Genomic DNA, 19348 nt, shown 5'->3' with positions numbered 1-19348 from the left:
ATAGTATTCCCAACATACCACAGAAAAAGTTCAGTATCCTTAACAAATAAAATGTTTAATACTAGAAAGAAAAACAAATTATAATACTATTGAAACATGGGCAGAGGGAATAAATACAAAATTTATAAAATGATAGAGACATGGGTCTTAAATGTATGAAGTGATATTCAACATCACTTACATTGAAACAAATGCTAGTTACATTTCATTGACACACTATTTCTCATTGCTCAGACCGGTGAAAGTTCAAAGCCTGACAATAAGTTTTCTCTGGGCTGCGGGTAAACAGACTCCCATAGGCACTGCTAAGAGGAATGCAAAATAAAGGACTGAACAGTCTTTACAGAGGGGACTTTGGCCTTCAACTATTTTTCTGTTTTCAAAAAGTGTAGAAGCAGATTCACCGAGGAGAAGTAGAAGACTGGAAATAATCAAACTGAGGGCTGAAATCAACAAAATAGAAACACAGAAAACAATCTAAAGAATCAATGAAACAAAAAGCTGGTTCTTGGAGAAAATCAACAAGATTGATAAACCCCTATTCAAACTAATCAAACGGCGGAGAGAGAATACACAAATTAACAAGATCAGAAATGAAAAGGGAGACATAACCACAGACACAGAGGAAATTCAGAGAATCATTAGATCTTACTACAAAAGCCTGTATGCCACAAAATTGGAAAATGTAAAAGAAATGGGCACTTTTTTAGATAAGTACCATACACCAAAGTTAAACCAGGACCAGGTGAACAATCTAAATAGACCTGTTAGTCGCGAAGAATTAGAAGTTGTTATAAAAGACCTCCCTACCAAAAAAAGCCCAGGTCCAGACGGCTTCAATGCAGAATTCTACCAAAACTTCCGAGAAGACCTAATACCTATACTACTTAATGTATTTCACAATATAGAAACAGAGAAGTCATTGCCAAATTCCTTTTATGAGGCTGAAGTTACTCTGATACCAAAACCACACAAAGACACAACCAAGAAAGAGAATTACAGGCCAATCTCACTCATGAACATCAATGCAAAAATCCTCAATATAATACTGGCAAACCGAATCCAAGAACACATTAGAAAAATTATCTATTATGATCAAGTAGGCTTCATCCCAGAGATGCAGGGCTGGTTCAACATACGAAAATCTATCAATGTAATCCATCATATAAATAAACTGAAAGAAAAAATCCATATGATCGTTTCATTAGATGCTGAAAAAGCATTTGACAAAATTCAACATCCCTTTACGATAAAGGTCTTAGAGAGATTAGGGATACAAGGGTCGTACCTAACTATAATATAAGCTATTTATAGCAAGCCAACAGCTAACATCAAATTAAATGGAGAGAAACTCAAAGCTATTCCACTAAAATCAGGAACACGACAAGGCTGTCCACTCTCTCCATACCTCTTTAATATAGTGCTTGAAATTCTAGCGATAGCAATAAGACAACATAAGGGGATCAAAGGGATTCAAATTGGAAAGGAAGAAGTTAAACTTTCATTATTTGCAGACGATATGATAGTGTACATAAGCGACCCCAAAAACTCCAGCAAAGAACTCCTACAGCTGATAAACACCTTTAGTAGTGTGGCAGGATACAAGATCAATTCCAAAAATCAGTTGCCCTCCTATACACAAAGGATATGGAAGCAGAGAGGGAAATCAGAGAAGCATCACCCTTCACGATAGCCACAAATAGCATAAAATATCTTGGGGTAACTCTAACCAAGGAAGTGAAGGATCTATTTGGCAAGAACTTTAAGTCTTTGAAGAAAGAAATTGAGGAGGATACCAGAAAATGGAAGGATCTCCGTTGCTCTTGGATTGGGAGGATCAACATAGTAAAATTGGCAATTCTACCAAGGGCAATTTATAGATTCAATGCAATCCCCATTAAAATCCCATCAAAATTCTTCACAGATCTTGAGAGGACATTAATCAACTTTATATGGAAAAACAAAAAACCCAGGATAGCCAAAACAATCTTATATAATAAAGGATCGTCTGGAGGCATTACCATCCCTGACTTCAAACTCTATTACAGAGCTTCAGTATTGAAAACAGCTTGGTATTGGCATAAAAACAGAGAAGTCGATCAATGGAACCGAGTAGAAGACCCTGATATTAACCCACAAACATATGAACACCTGATTTTTGATAAAGAGAGAATCTTCAACAAATGGTGCTGGCAGAACTGGTTTTCAACCTGTAGAAGAATGAAAATAGATCCATATCTATCGCCATGCACAAAACTCAAGTCCAAATGGATTAAAGACCTTAATATCAGTCCGAAAACACTGAACCTGATAGAAGAGAAAGTGGGAAGTACTCTACAACATATGGGTACAGGAGATCACTTCCTACGTGTATCCCCAGCAGCACAGACATTAAGGACATCATTGAATAAATGGGACCTCCTGAAACTGAGAAGCTTCTGTAAAGCAAAGGACACTGTCACTAAGACAAAAAGGCAATCCACTGACTGGGAGAAGATCTTCACCAACCCTGCAACAGACAAAAGTCTGATCTCCAAAATATATAAAGAACTCAAGAAACTAGATTTTAAAATGCTAATTAACCCAATTAAAAAATGGGGCACTGAACTGAACAGAGAATTCTCAATAGAAGAAATTCAAATGTTCAAAAGACACTTAAGGTCATGCTCAACCTCCTTAGTGATAAGGGAAATGCAAAATAAAACAACTTTGAGATACCATCTTACACCTGTCAGAATGGCTAAAATCAAAAACACCAATGATAGCCTTTGCTGGAGAGGTTGTGGAGTAAGGGGCACACTCATCCATTGCTGGTGGGAATGCAAACTAGTGCAACCACTTTGGAAATCAGTGTGGCGATTTCTCAGGAAATTTGGGATCAACCTACCCCAAGATCCAGTAATACCATTCTTGGGAATATACCCAAGAGATGCCCTATCATATGACAAAAGTATCTGTTCAACTATGTTCATAGCAGCATTGTTTGTAATAGCCAGAACCTGGAAACAACCTAGATGCCCTTCAATGGAGGAATGGACGCAGAAAGCATGGAATATATACATATTAGAGTACTACTCAGCGGTAAAAAACAATGACTTCTCGAATTTTGCATGCAAATGGATGGAAATAGAAAACACTATCCTGAGTGAGGTATCCCAGACTCAAAAAGAGGAACATGGGATGTATTCACTCATAATTGGTTTCTAGCCATAAATAAAGGACATTGAGCATATAATTTGTGATCCTAGAGAAGCTAAATAAGAAAGTGAACCCAAAGAAAAACGTATAGTCATTCGCTTGGATAGGGGAAGTAGACAAGATTGCCGGGCAAAAACTGGGAACTTACGGGTGAGGTGGCATGGGGCTAAGGGGAAATGGGGTGAGAAACGTGAGAAGGGGAGGATGGGAGGAGCTTGGGGGAATGGGATGGTTGGGATATAGGAAGGGTGGATACGGGAGCAGTGAAGTATATATCCTAACTAAGGGAGCCATCTTAGGGTTGGCAAGAGACTTGACTCTAGAGGGGCTCGCAGGTGTCCAGGGAGATGTCCCCAGCTGGTACCTTGGGCAACTGAGGAGAGGGAACCTGAAATGACCCTATCCTATACTGATGAATATCTTGCATATCACCTTAGAACCTTCATCTGGCGATGGATTGAGATAGAGACAGAGACCCAATTTGGAGCAACGGTCTGAGCTCTTAAGGTCCAAATGAGGAGCAGAAGGAGGGAGAACATGAGCAAGGAAGTCAGGACCACGAGGGGTGCACCCACCCACTGTGACAGTGGAACTGATCTATTGGGAGCCCACCAAGGCCAGCTGGACTGGGACTGAATAAGCATGGGTTGAAACCGGACTCCCTGAACATGGCGGACAATGAGAGCTGATGAGAGGCCAAGGACAATGGCACGGGGTTTCGATCCTAATACATGAACTGGCTTTGTGGGAGCTTAGCCTGTTTAGATGCTCACCTTCCTGGACCTAGATAGAAGTGGGAGGACCTTGGTCTTCCCGCAGGGCAGTGAATTTGGACTGCTCTTCAGTATCGAGAGGGAGGGGGAATGGAGTGGGGGGAGGAGAAGAGGAGTGGGGATAGGGGGAGGGGAGTGGGGGGAGGGAGCAATGTGTGGGAGGAGGGGGAGGGAAATGGGAAACGGGGAGCAGGTGGAAATTTTAATTAAAAAAGAATAAAAACAAACAAAAAACCAAAAAAAACAAAAAGTGTGTGTGTGCGTTTGTGTGTACCACGGTCCACATGTGGAAATTAGATGACGATTTTTAAGGTTTGAGTCTTTCCTTCGCCCATGGATTCTGGGGACTGAATTAGTGTCATTAGGCTTGGTGGCAAGGTCCTTTATCCACTGAGCTGTATCGCTGGCCTGGCACTAATGACTGAAACAAAATATGCCTCCTTCCAGCCAGCAATCCAAGTTCTATGAATTTCTGCTGAAGACACAATCCAAATAGGAAGAGATGTACACTACTCTACTTATTTCAATGACATCTAGAAGAAACTATTGAAACGTGAGCATAGGAGACTGGCAGAATAAATGATGGTACATGCGTTCATGGATCGATTCATTACCTAATTGTGAGTAGACAAGGTAACAGTTCATTACATAAGTAGAGTGATCTCTGAGAAGTATTAATAAACGAAAAAAACCTTTTTGTAAATATCTTACACATTACTTTGTGTAAAAGACACAAGGAGGAAGAAGAAAATAAATACTTGTTTTATAAAGAGAATGAGAGGAAGAAAAAATCAGATACATGTTTCTGGCTAATTACAGGGCACCATGGGTCTGATTATACCTTTTTGCATAAGTTTTGATCTGCAGAAGTGTGTCAGTTCTCTGACTAGTAAAAATAGATTAAAAAAAACGAAAAAAACATAAAACTACCAGCCTCAAATGGTGGTTATATAGACCTGTTCACCTGGAATAAAATCATCAAACTCAAGATTAGTCCTCAGTGTGCATTTGAGATAAATAAAATTTGTTATATGAAGCCACTCATTCTGAACAATAAAATCTAATAGAGTTCACATCAATTGTTGAGCCCCCCCTTTGAAACTGAAGTCAAATTAAATGTTGTAGTCCCTATATACCTGGGGAAGATACATTCTAAGACCCTATATGACAACTATAAGGAAGTATAGTAATGAATTCTGTATATACTCTACTTTTTCTATGTATTCATTATATAGTATAATAAATAGAGTAGGTATCCTAAACAAACCAAAAGAATTGTAACATTCTACTGTTATAAGATTTATTTAAGAAATCTATTGATTATTTCTGGAATTTTTAATGTAACATTTTTGGATTGTGGTAGAATGATGTAACTATTACTATAGAAAGGTGAAATGACAGATGAAAGACTATTATCTTTTTTCCTCCTTCAGTACCTTATTCACCAATCTGTAATTACGGTTTACATTCCCACATCTCTGGCTAGATCAAGAGTTTAGGAAGGACATGGACCATATCTCATTTGTTGCTCATTCCATAGTGCATCAAACATGATGCCATGGAAGGTATCTAATTCCTACTTAACTAAAAACGAGGTGGGAAGACTCTGGAAAGATGGCACACTAGTTAATAGTGATTATTTCTCTTGCAAAAGATCAGAGTTTGTTCCTAGCATTCACATTGGGTGCCTCACAGATGACTGTATCTCTAGCTCCTGGGATGTCTGATACCCTATTTTGGCCTCCATAGGGACCTGCATTCATATCTACACACATCCCATCCTATACAAAAACACATAATTAAAAATAAAACACATCTTACAAAACATTCAAAGGAGTAATAAAATGACTTGGGTACACATGGCTTTCTTTTCTCCACCTTATCCAAATTCCTCAGCAGTATGGTTTTCATACTATGTCTAGGCTCTCCTTTAAAAAATTCTTATTAGTTTATGATTATTTGTACACTAACCTGAAGGAGAATAATTTGTAAAGGGAGGAGAAGACAATACAAACTTATATAAAACGGAGGTTTTCTTTCAATATATATATTAGAATTTTAATATATATATCATAGAATTACAACATTATTCAACATGCAATCCATGAGTCAGTGTCAGCAGGCAAAGTCCACAGAAGCTGGTAAGATTGAGCTTGACTCATTCTTATTTTTTATGGCCTTGAGTTCCATCATTAAATTATTTATTTGAAGCCTCTGAGTTCTTTTTAAGTAAGCACTTATAGCTATAAACTTTTGTCTTACAAAGACAAATCCACATTAATAGACAGAGGGAAAAATAAAGACTTCTTAATGAAGAAGAGACTAAAAGGAACACTATAAAGAATAAATGAAACATAATTTTCTCTTGGAATAGAAAAATAAGACTGACAAATTCTTGCTCAAACTAACCAAAATAAAAAACCACAAATCCATAAAATTAGAGATGAAAAGGGGACATTATGATAGATACTAATGGAATTCAGAAAATCATTAAGTAATATTTAAGAAAACCGTAAATTCTAATAAGCTGGAAATTCAGAAGAAATGGTTGGACTTCTAGACACTTGTAACCTGTTAAAATTAAATCAGCACGATACAAACAACATAAACAGATCTATAATGAGCAGTGAGATTGAAGCATTATTAGTCTTGTAACAACAAAAGCCCAGGGCTAGATGTATTCTTGGCTGAGTTCTACCAATCCTTAAAACAAAAATCTAATAATAAATCTCCTCGGGCTTCTTCTTAACAAAGAAAGGAAAGGAATGCTATAAAATTCGATTAACGAAGCAAGAATCACCCTGATATTCAAGCTGTATAATAACACAACCACAAAGGAAGACTCTACCTCATTTATTCTGATAAATAGAAATGATCAGTAAAACCCTTGCAAAACTGAATTCAACAACACACTAAAAAGATCAAACAACAGGGTCAATTTTGATTTCAGTCTTGGAATGAAAGAACATTTCTACATATACAAATCAGTTAATGTAGCATAATACATAAGTAGATGTAGGGGCAGAAATTACTCAGTTATTTCAACAAGGTTCAGAAAATGTCTCTGGCAAAGTTCAAGATCATGTGAGTAGGAAGGAAAGAAACATAATAAACCCTACATATGACAAATATATAGGTAACATAATGAATGAAGAAATACTGAAAGCATTTCCTCTAAAGTTAGGAAAGCAATCAGCTTTTCTCTCTCCCCCTCATTCTTGCAGAGAGTACAAGGACTGTTAGCTAGAGCAGAAGACTGGTAGCTGGAATAGAAGAAATGGAAAGGAGACATGTATGTATGAAGGGAGAAACCAGATGATCCTTTATTTATAGGTGATATAACCCTGCTCTCAGAGCTTCTGAAACATAGATCTAGGAAGACAGTTCATTAGTCAAGTACCAACATGTGGACCTGGTTTTGCTTTTCAGAAACCACATATGAAGCCTGGTCATGATGATATGGCATAGCCTTATATTTCTAACACTGGGGCAACACATTCAGGAAGGTAATAGAGCCTGCTGGCAAGCCAGTTGAGCCTACTTGTCCAGTTCCAGGCCAATGAGAGACCTCATTCTACCAGCAAAAGGAGGATAATATCTTCTGGAATGACATGGGCAGTTGTCTTCTGGCCTTTGCACATCTGTACACAAATGTTCATGTACACTTTCATAAACATACATACATACATGTACACATATACAAACATATACTCACTCAACCAAAAACAACAATGCACCCCTAAAGACTCCACCAGAAAACTTTCAGACCTAAAACCTTGAGCAAAGTAGCTGAATTCAAAAATTAACATGCAAAAATCTGGGACTTTACCTGGGGATCTTTCTCCCATTGTCTATACTGCATTCACTCTAATTAGGTGTTCTGATATCACTCTTGTTTCATTTCTAGCGATGTTTGATACCCTGGGCAATTGACTATGGTCTAGATCTTTTGGACCAGGGAAACTAGTTTTCATGGCTCATCTCCTGAATTAGCTTCTCCTTTTTATAAATACAATACCCTTTCAAACCTTGCTTATTAATTATATTACTGTTTGTATTTGTTTAATCACTTAACAGAAAGACAAGCTTGCTAACAATAGCATTTAAAAGCAAGAGTTAGAATAAACCTAGCTAGAGGTAAAAAAAATCTGTACAATGAAAAATTTTAGACACTGAAGTTAGAAATTGAATACTCTAGAAGATATAAAGATTATATCTTTATATATAATATATTACATAATATAATATACTATATATAATATAATTGATGGAGGAAAGTCATTGGTTAAATAATAAAGAAACGCCTAGGCCCATTTGATAGGCCAACCCTTAGGAGGGTGAAATAAACAGAACAGAATCCTGGAAGAAAGAAGCCGAGTCAGTGAGTCGCCATGATTCTCCCACTCCAGACAGACGCAGGTTAAGATCTTTCCTGGTTAGCCAGCTCCTGGTGCTACACAGAATATTAGAAATGGGTTAGATCAATATGTAAGAGGTAGCCAATAAGAGGCTGGAACTAATGGGCCAGGCAGTGTTCAAAAGAATACAGTTTCCATGTAATTATTTCGGGTAAAGCCATGTGGGCGGCCGGGTGCCAGGGACGCAGCCCTGCCGCTCCCACTTCAACATACAATATAAAGATTATATTAGTTCTTTCCCAACAGAACTAATCTTGAGAAAATGTGTATTATTGAAAATGATTTACAGATTTAATGCAATCTCCACGTGGCTTTCAGTAACATTCTTCACAGAACTAGAAAAAAATACTAAAATTAGTATGAAATCCTAAATATCCAAAATAATCTTGAACAGAAAATAATTAGTGGTGGAGGTATCATAACACTCACTCTCAAACTATGCTACAAAATTAATTTAATAACAGAACCAACATGCTAGGGGCACAAAACATACATGCAGATTAATGGAATTGAAACTCCAGAAATAAACCTATTCTGGTACTTCCACTTAATTTCTGACAAAAGTGAAAAATAATTCATTAGAGAAAAGATAGCCTCTTCACAGAAATGGTGCTGGGAAAACCAAGTATCCATGCATAGAAGAATGAACTGGATTTCAGGTTTCTCACCTTGCACAAAATTTTATTCAAAACGGACCACGAGACCTTAATATAAGACATGGAACTCTGAAACTTCTAGAGGAAAAACAAAGATAGGACCCTTTAAGATATATAGACAAGGGCTTTCAGAAAAACACTTCCAAGTTCAAGAAATAGTAACAAGCATTGACTGCTGGGATTTCATGATATTAAGAAACTTTTGCTCAACAATGAAAACAATGAACAGAGTGAAGAGTCATCTCACAGAATGGTAGAGTATTTGACAGCATGTTTTTATGACTAGATTTTAGTTGCATACATGTTTACATATGCACTTAAAATATTTTGGCTTAAAATTGTATGTCTATGTTCACATCTCAGTGTGGGTGTCCACATGCTCATGGACGCCAGAAGAGGGTGTGGCAGAACTTTGGGAGCTGTTCGGAGCTCCCTGTCATGGTGCTCAAATAACACATGACTGAGAACAGTGGTCTAAAGTTCTAAAGATGAGGGGAGCCAGACTCCCCATTCCTTCCACATCATGATGGCCAAGCTGGTTAATCCCTATGGCTATCCCACAGAGCTAAATGATGAATGTCCCTCAATGGGCAGAACCCTTGGACAAACATTGGGAAGTAAGTGAGAACTCAGGGAATATTATCTGTTCTGGTGAATTCCAACATGATCATCTTTCTCCTCACAATTTTGTGAAGCTATGACACTGTATTCTCCTATTACAGATAAGGAGACTGCAAAGAATTTTAACCCTTGCCTAAAGCAGTGATTCTTAACTAAATGTCTGCTCAATCAAATGGGTTAGGCCTCTTTAATAGTCATGTACTTTGAAGGTCAGTACAGAATTTTATTTTATGATTAGGGAAAAATTTCTCATTATTGCTTTCTTATTTATATTTTAGGTGTGTAAATCAACAATAATATCATAAACAATAAGTAAGCTGATGAGAACAGTCTCTGACATCATAGCGTTACAGTGTTGAAGTAGTCCTTTAGACTTGGCTTCGCCTCACCCCCACCCCATTATCCCATGTCATGGCATGCTGAGAGGAGAACTTCTAGGGGGCATCTGCCAGGGAGAAATCATGCTGTTCAACTGTGTTGGAACTTGTACAAGACCGAAGAAATGCTGTGTTCCCTTTCTTCCTCCTTAAATAGAATAAGTAGTCAAGAAAGTCCCTGGAGAAGTAACAAGATCTGATTGAATTTTTCAGTTTTTTTTCCCTATTATTCTATCAACTTCACTTGACAGCAGAGGACAAACTGCCTTTCAAATGCTGTAAGTGAACGCACCAGTGATTCCGGAGGAAAAACGCGGGTTATTAAGTGGGAACAAGTCTCTCTGAATATATTTACACCAACTCGGGGAAACCATTGTCCTCAGAAACCTCTGTGACAATCTATTTTCTAGTCTCAACAATGCTTTAAGTTTGACAGACGATAATAAAATACAGCGAAATTACCTTTGAGCTCTGACATGTACAGCCATCTCCGCATTCTTCATGTCTTGATTTTTTATTTTTTATTTTTCCAACACAGTCATCTATTTTCAATGTTATTCCCAAGTACTTGAGTCTGATGTCAGGGGAATAGAGCTAGTGAGACCAAAGCCATACTCGTAGGGGATACAAAAATGTATTATCTGTATATGTTTACATCTATGCCCAGTATGCATGTACCGATACCTATTAAGAATCAGAAGGACCTTTCATTTCATTTCTTTCTTCATTATCATCAATCAAACAAAATCAAAATAAATACACCGCAAAGGTCATATAGCAAACTAATATTGAACTCAGGCTTGACTCCAGACCCTACCCAAGCGGAGGATCTGCTGTAAATTAATGGCTCCTGGCAGAGACGAATAAATCAATTTATTTTGGAGACGTGGCTCCCGGGAAATAGCCCATATTCCTAAGGTGGATGGCACCACACCCGTGTGCACATGTGCAGCACCGATTGGACAAAAAAAAAAAAAAAAAAAGAGGACAGGGGGTATGGGAGAGGGAGGAGTCTAGGAGCAATAGGGAGTGGAATAAGGGTAGATATAATCAAAATACTAATTAAATTATATTATATACATGTGTGAAATTCTCTAAGAAATTTTTTTTTTAAAAGCAGGTTTGAGGGAATGTTTATGTGGCAAAGACCTAATGAATTCTGAGGACAATAACATCCATGTTTCATTTCTCAGTCCTCCTCTCCTATAGTGTCAGCTTCACTGTCATTTGGCCCATGAGAAAACTCAGGGTGAGAAACTAGCAGCAAGCTAGGAGGAAACTTCAGTTGATAAAGTGTTTACTGATCGATCAATCATGAGGACCTGAGTTTAAAATCCATACCCTATGTTAAAAACAACAAACAATAAAAAACCAGGCATGATGACGAGTGTTTGGAATTCAAGCATCATGGAGGCAGAGGCAGAGACAGATGATGGATCACTGGGGCTAACTGGCCAGTCAACCTCGCAGATCCAGTGAACCCCAGACACCAGTGAAAGATCCTTCTTTAAACAAAGCAAGCAATCAAAAGTGAACAACAATAAAAACAAGGAGGATGGCTATGGAGCAACTTCTGAGGTTGACCTCTTATCTTAAGGATATACAGGCATGTGCAAGTACACACACACCACACACACACACACACACACACACACACAGAGAGAGAGAGAGAGAGAGAGAGAGAGAGAGAGAGAGAGAGAGAGAATATGAATTGCATAACTAATAAAGGGTCTGAGAGGTGTCAATAGTTCCTGAGTTTTGGGATTAAAGGCATAGACTATCACACCCAACTCTACTCAGTCTTTAAAAATGTGTAATGTAGAGAAACAAATAAATGAAAATATGAGAAGGACAAACAGCTCCAGAAGTTTTAGCTCTTTAGAAGTCAATGTCACTGACAAAGGAGAAATTCATAATAATCAGCAAATATAGAGCTCCCTACATTCCCAGCATGACTTACGAATGTCTAGTCAAGTTTTCCTTTTCCGAGAGTGAGTACATAAAGCCAGTCACAGGAAATCCAGCCTGCATGAGTCTACTCGAGTCAAATAGGGCACTTTTCCCCCCTTGTCATGTGGTAGATACTGCGGAAAGTTACCAGGCAGTAGACCCAAGCCTGGGTGGAAGACCACAGGCCTCGAGCTCTGGCATTTTGCTTAAGGTAACTCAGATCTCATTTCTCTAGATCTGTGTTTCACCCTGTTAAAAGCAGGCAGTTGCAGCAAACTCCCGTCTTCCTCTGAGCTCAGATCTTTTGGAACGGTAGCCTCCTGCAGCCCGATTATAAATGCCATATGCCTCAAAAGATAACACCCTTCTGAGCCTAAGGAGAATATGGTTTGATTGTAAACTGAACGTGTGCCCTTCAACCTTCAGGGAAGGGTCTTTTATTCAAGCCTATGTACAGTTCCCTGCTACAGTCTTCAAGAAACACACTGGGAAACCAAAGAGCCACTCCTTCAGTCAGGCAGAGATCCAGCATCAATGGACAGAGAGCCGAAGAAATGAAACATCTGACGCATTTTTAAAAAGCCATCGATGGCAATGATTTGAGAAGCTCAGTCGGTGTTATTAAGGGTAATTATAGAAACATGTAGAAAGAAAACAACATCTGTGCTTTGCCTGATTAATGGCTTAATGTAACAGCGCATGGATTAATGGAATAACACTCCATGTGCTCCCCGGACTACATTTGCAAGATCCGAAAACAGAGGGGCAGGGGAGAAGAAAGGAACAGGTGCCAGGCTGGTGAGTGAAGTCAAGCTCCACTCTGACTCCTGCGGCCAGAATTATAAAGAAGTGTAGAGTGACCTCTATGAACTTGCATTGCTGGAGATGTAACTTTCGGCTCCCCAATGATTTCCTTCAAAACTGACCTTTCACCTTGTGACTAGAGATGGGGTACCACCAGCCTGATGGCACACCAAAACAAAAAAAAAAAAAGATTCTGTTGAAGGTGCTTACCAGAGACCTACCTATGGGCACAAAGCTTTTCCTGGAGGGCACAGCTAACCACCAGGAGCATTTTTTTTTTTAAACAACAGCTTCCTCTTTGAACTCAGAGGCAAGCCAAAGTTCCCAGGTTCCCAGTTATTATTTGGAAACCCTGCAGGGTGCCAGCTTTTCCATTTTTCCTGAGGAAATTGAAAAGCCATACAGTGAGCTCATCCTTCTCCTCCGGGCTGTACTTTCTTTCTATTTGAGAACAAGCCTCTAATTCCATCTGCTTTTCCAGGCTACACCGGATGAATGCAGGATATGTTATTTATCATAAAACATGTTCAGGCACATCCACGCTGCAAGCTCTGTCACGTCAGGAAATAGCATTTGCCTTCAGCTTATCATAATGAAATCAATTGCGGGAAAATACAATGTTCTATCCGAGAAGGTATGTGGATCGTGTGCCCAGCAAGCCAAATGAAATTTCAAATAGCATTTAAAAAGAAATAGTTATACCCTGGGCCGGATTCAGAAGTTAGGATTCATGATGCTAAGAGTCAATTATCCCCACTTTGTATCTGTGAAGCCAGGATGCTTTTACTTACCCCAGCAAAGCCGATGTCCCTACTGAGCTGACTCCATTAGAAGCTAAGGAAAACAGTCCTTGAGAGCGGTATAGTTTCTGTTGTAAAGCATGGTTGAAGCTTTTTTCTTCTCTAAGGCATCTTTCATGTCTCCAATTGTGTCAAGGCAAGGCCTTAAGCTAATAGCAATTCGGTAACTCAGAGAAGAAATATAAGAAAGAAGTAATCGAAACCAATGAAACAAAAGGCAACAAGGAGCTGCCTCACTAGGCCCAGGAGTGAAGGAGAAGAATAGCAAGCCTGTGAGTGTGGGGCCCAGGCCCAGAACAGTGAAGGCTGTGTTCTCCTCTCAGCTCCACATGGATAGAGTAGCATCACTGTTAGATGTGGCTCTTGCACTCCTTTCTCCTTTCTGCCAATCATTGAGCCTGCCATATAGGAATTCATAAGGGGCTGCATTCTGTACTCATGGTATAAAAATGACTTTGCCTATTCTGTTTTGCAAAGCTTGTAGTTAAGTGTGAGACAATTATAACTTTGTTGCTCTCCTTTGGAGGCCTGGAATGGAATTCAGTTGCTGAGTTTCAAGAGCCCTTAAGAAAGAAAAGATTTTTTTTGCAGTGACTTTTATATGTGTGAGGGTGATGTATTCACTCTTAAAGTTTCAAAGGTCTCCGTTTGCAGTAGTTGTAGTTTTGATTACTGTTTGATTATACCAAACTTGAAGGGTGGGACTAATATATCATACTTCAGACATAACAAAAAATTCAGAATTATTTATAGGTTTACTGATAGCTCTGATTCACATATAATCCTTTCACTGAGCTGTTTGTAACCAAAGTAAATAGAGTAAATGTTAGAAGCCAGTTGTTCCATTGATGGATAACAATGGATGGATCCATAAAGCAGAGACAAAGTAGGAGAGTCAATAAGTCTATCTTGAAGATAGAAAGAGGAGAACATCTTCAAGTTTGGGATTCAAAGGAGGTGGAAAAACAAACATAATACCGAATGCCATGATTGCTGAGGTACTTGTTAATTCTTCTATCAACTAAGAGTCACCTGAGCAGAGGGAACCTCAATCAAGGAGTTGCCCAGATCGCACTACCTGTGAGCAGGTCTGTGAGATATTGTCTTGATAGGTGATTGACATAGGTGGGTCCAGCCCGATATAGGTGGCACCATCCCTAGGCAGATATGAGTGGTTGTCAAAAAGCTAGCTGAGCATAAGCCACCAAACAAGTAAGCCAGCAATGGTGTTCTTCAATGGTTTCTATGTCAGAGCCTGCTTGAGTTCCTGTTCCGACTTCCCTTGTTGAGGGACTGGAATCTGAAGCAGAAGCCAAACAGAACCTTCCCTCCACTAAGTTGCTTTTGATCGTGGTGCTTTCCACAGTAACCCAGAGAGAACTAAAACAGCTGGATTAGTGATTGTGAAGTTTATATGTTATCATGTATCTTTCCAGACATCGAAAAAGAAATTTGGACATAGGAAGAATTTTCAAGAGGAAACACAGCTTCTAAAATCCAAATTGCTGTAAAATAGAGATGAGAACGTTTTAAGAGCATAAAACCCACCTGACCATTGAGAGTATCTGGAATTTTTAAGAGAGAATCTTGGCACCTTATAGTGCACCATTTGCAAAGTATGAGTACCTTTTAAGCTTTCTTTCCTGTCCCCTTCTTTCACAGACATCTGGCTTCTAGGAAGAATGTGACAGGGAATCACAGTCTGGTTAATTTCTGAATATTCATACCATAAAGGATCTGGCGGTCATTTAATGCTCTGCTATTTCCTTGTATCATAGTTGGGATGCTGGGACTCGGGGAGGTGGATAAGTCTACTTAAAGCCACAGAGGAAAGGACTGGCAAACACAACTTTAAGGCATAGGGTAGCCATTCACTACAAATCATGGTTTGATCCAGAATGTTAATAGTTCTGAGATTGAGATACCTGTCCAAACTATATCCTAAATTTCTAACGTGATGGAACAGGAGACTGCAGATCTGATTTATTGAGTAAATGACATCAGTGTAGGTCCTTTCTTAGGCTAATTGTGTCTCTTTATCCAGATAGCTGCTAAGCAAACTTAAAGATGCAATGTGAAGGACTTTAAAGTCTCAGTACAGGTCTATACCCATTAATTTGATTTGTGAAACAATTTTTTTTTTCGAGACAGGGTTTCTCTGTGGTTTTGGAGCCTGTTCTGGAACTAGCTCTTGTAGACCAGGCTGGTCTTGAACTCACAGAGATCCGCCTGCCTCTGCCTCCCGAGTGCTGGGATTAAAGGCGTGCGCCACCACTGCCCAGCTGGGAAATAATTTTTTTACAAGCGAAGATAAAATAATAATGAAAAACTTCATGCTACACAGTGTTTATGGCCATGAAAAGGGTCATCCAAAACCAACAGCAACTGCAGGCTACCTTAGGATATGATGAATTTCCTGGCCCTTTGCCATTTACTAATTTGTGTAAAAGTCAATGTTCCTATAGCAGATGCACACAAGGTTGCTGACCTATTGACATATTTTGCTTAATTGGCACAGACTTCAATTTTAAATTAATTGGGAGTGCTCAGATGTTGGGAGATTTCTCATTATAATGCAGGCTCACATATTTTATGGAATAAGGCATCAAATGCTGAGAAAGAGAGAAAGAGAGAGAGAGAAAGAGAGAGAGAGAGAGCTAGTCTCACAAATGAAGAGCTTGCCACTATGGAATAACAACAATAACTTTGGCCAGGATCTGGTTATCCCTATGCCTTTCCTGGCTTGCTACAGTAAGCTACATTTTCTGCCACTATATTGGAGTTTCTAGATAAAAGGAATATGTTCTCTCTTAATTTGCTTACTTTTGCTGTGGAAAAACATTGATCAAAACCAATCTTGGGAGTAAAGGGCTTATTTTACCTTTCATTCCCAAGTTACAATCCATTACTGAGCAAAGTCAATCAAGTCTGTACCCTATTTGGTCACTTTTTTTTTTAAATTCACAATTTTGGCCTTTTTATGACTTTGCTCTAAATTTTTCAATTAGTCAAAAGGTGACTGATGAAGGAGAAACTGATGATTTTATTTCAGCCACTTGGATAGAGTACCACAGTTGTCCTTCCTACATATCCCATCAGCTTGCTCATTTTCAGACTATAAAAACACAAATCAAATGTCCCCAAATAAATATTTTGCCTATTGTGTATGTAAATTAGCATGGATAACTTACTAGAATTTGCATAAAATGAGTTTCAGAATAAAAATGCAGAATACTGATATGAAATGTGTTTATAACCAAAATTTAAATATGTATTTTCTAGAATCAGGTCACATCATCAGGAGGTCACACAAAAGAGTCTGGGATTCTTTGAGTAACAATTTATCCAATTTAATGCATGAAGGAAAAAGAGATTAATTGTGATGTTCATAAAGTATGGACAAGTTTTTTTCATTGTTTATGCTGTGAGGTAGATAGTATATATAATGATTAATGTCAAATGTAACGAGAATTAATGAGCTGTTGGGAATATATTCATTACATTTATACAGGACGGTGGTTCTCACATTGGGGATCTTTATACCCTTCAAATTTGTTTAGGACTCAATGAGTTGTTTGTGTGGATTGCATAACTCTATTTCCTTGAGGAGACACTCAAAGTTAGAAATTTTAAAGTAATGATTCTTATTTCATTTAAAATAAAAATATACCCACTTTATACTAACATATATGGCACATTTTATCATATATAACTTTTATATAACACTAACACAAACAAGAACTTAAACATCTTTAGTGTTAAGGATAGAGATTTGCTGGATGGTCATATCTGCTTACAGATTTTATCCATTGTATTATCACATTGCTTTGGTTGGTCTATGAAGGGAAATCTAACCCCATACATTTTTGGAAAGGTGTTGATCTATAGACTCTATGAGAGGGTTTGGAGACCTGGATGTATATTTGGCAATGTTATAGTTTTGGGTATTTAACAGAGCATCAACTTAGGTGTTGTGAAAGTATTTTTCAGGCTTTATAAAAGTTACTAATAGTTCAAGACTTGGGGTTGGAAGATGGCTCAGAAGTTAACAATGCGCCGGGTGATGGTGGCGCACGCCTTTAATCCTAGCACTCGGGAGGCAGAGGCAGGTGGATCTCTGTGAGTTCGAGACCAGCCTGGTCTACAGAGCTAGTTCCAGGACAGGCTCCCAAGCCACAGAGAAACCCTGTCTCGAAAAACCAAAAAAAAAAAAAAAAAAAAAAAGAAGTTAACAATGAACAATGCAAGCTGTAGCTTTTGAAGACCTGAATTTGGTTTCCAGCAACTATGTAAGGTGGCTTATAATTGCTTGTACCTCTCACTCCAGGGAATCTGAAATCCTTTTCTGACCTCAAGGTGTATCCTCATTCTGAGGGAAACACTCATATTTGAAAAAAAAAGAACAAGATGAGTTGACTTTAAATTGGAAAGATTCACGTGATGACCTGAGTGAGTCTGACTCAGTGGCTAGATTTGCCTCTCCTTATGGCCTTCCTATGGTCTTCACACTTGCCTAGCCAGCCTTCCAACTGCAGGTCTCTTAACATATGTCTCCAACTGTGTCTGTTTTTCTGATTGAACACTCACAGACACAAGCACCTCTTAAGGTCCTTGAATCTCATAAAATATATAGTTATATTTTATACAGTGTTTCTTGCTCCTTATGTAAATGGCTGAACCTAATCATTATATAAAGCCAATAGAACAGATTGTGATCTCTCTTCTCAGAAAGAGCATTTATCAAAAAGCCCCAGCAAGCAGCTCTTAGTTTTTATTGTTAAATTCTCATTTGCCATTCCACTCCTTTAGTCCTCTCACCCTTATTGGCTTTAACAATCTGTTTCTATTTATTTGTGAGGATAAGTGGATCTCCAAACATAAGAGCTAGATTCATTTAAAAGGATGAATGGCAGGGCTACAAAATATCAAGGAGAATTAGAATATGGTTCCTCGTTTAAAGTGAAATATTTTACTTAGGAGCCCATTGACATATGTGTTTTTATTTGCATATAACAGAAGTTAAGTATCTGTTTCAAAGGAATTAGATATCTGAGCTGTATATTTTTCAGAAATCATGGCTACTATAGGAATATAAATGAAAAATTAAACGAAGCTATTATATAACAGCTTTGTACATAATGTTCTATTCATTGAATTCAGGTTTTCAAGCTGATTTTTCTAGGTAGATGGGTGCATGTCTTAGTTACTCTTCTATTGCTGTGAAGAGACCCCATGACCAAGGCAACTTATAAAGGAAGGTGTTGCTTACAATTTCAGAGGGTTATTTGACTATGACCATCATGGCAGTGAGCACTGAAGAAGGCCAGCATGGTGCTGAAGCAGTAGCTGGGAGCTTTATGTCCTGATCCACAGGAGGCAGGAGAGGAGATGGGAGGGGAGGGGAGGGGAGGGGAGAAGAGAGATAGAGAGGAAGAGAGAAAGACAGAGACAGAGAGACTAGACTTGGCAGGGGCTTTTGAAACCTCAAAGCCCTCTCCCAGTGACTCACCCCATCCAATAAAAGCAAAACTACTCCAACAATGCCACATCTCCCCATCCTTCCCAAACAGTTCTACTCCCTGGTGACAAAATATTCAACTATGCATGCCTATGGGGGCCATTTTCATTCCAGCCATTACAGGTGATTTTTCTAGTTGTCCAGGCCTTGTAGCTACTTAACTTCACATGTTTGGGATAAAGGAAAAATGAGATCTGGAAACAGAAATACCCTTCACATTAGCTAGATATGCT

At 38.6% G+C, this 19348-nt stretch overlaps 1 protein-coding gene across 1 annotated transcript in view; it reads right to left on the bottom strand.

Annotated features, from left to right (window-relative positions):
- The window catches only part of Atp10b (ATPase phospholipid transporting 10B (putative)), a 223900-nt gene extending 210180 nt beyond the window's left edge, over positions 1–13720 (bottom strand). Inside the window, exon 1 of the mRNA XM_057775973.1 lies at positions 13589–13720. The gene's annotated coding sequence lies outside the window, so the exon portion shown is untranslated. The remainder of the gene's footprint in view (positions 1–13588) is intronic.
- Positions 13721–19348: the final 5628 nt, after the last annotated feature.

The sequence above is a fragment of the Chionomys nivalis genome, chromosome 7 (assembly GCF_950005125.1).
Source record: "Chionomys nivalis chromosome 7, mChiNiv1.1, whole genome shotgun sequence".
Lineage (NCBI taxonomy): Eukaryota > Metazoa > Chordata > Mammalia > Rodentia > Cricetidae > Chionomys > Chionomys nivalis.
The sequence above is the reverse complement of the archived record's forward strand: the minus strand, read 5'-3'. Positions and strand labels throughout refer to the sequence as shown.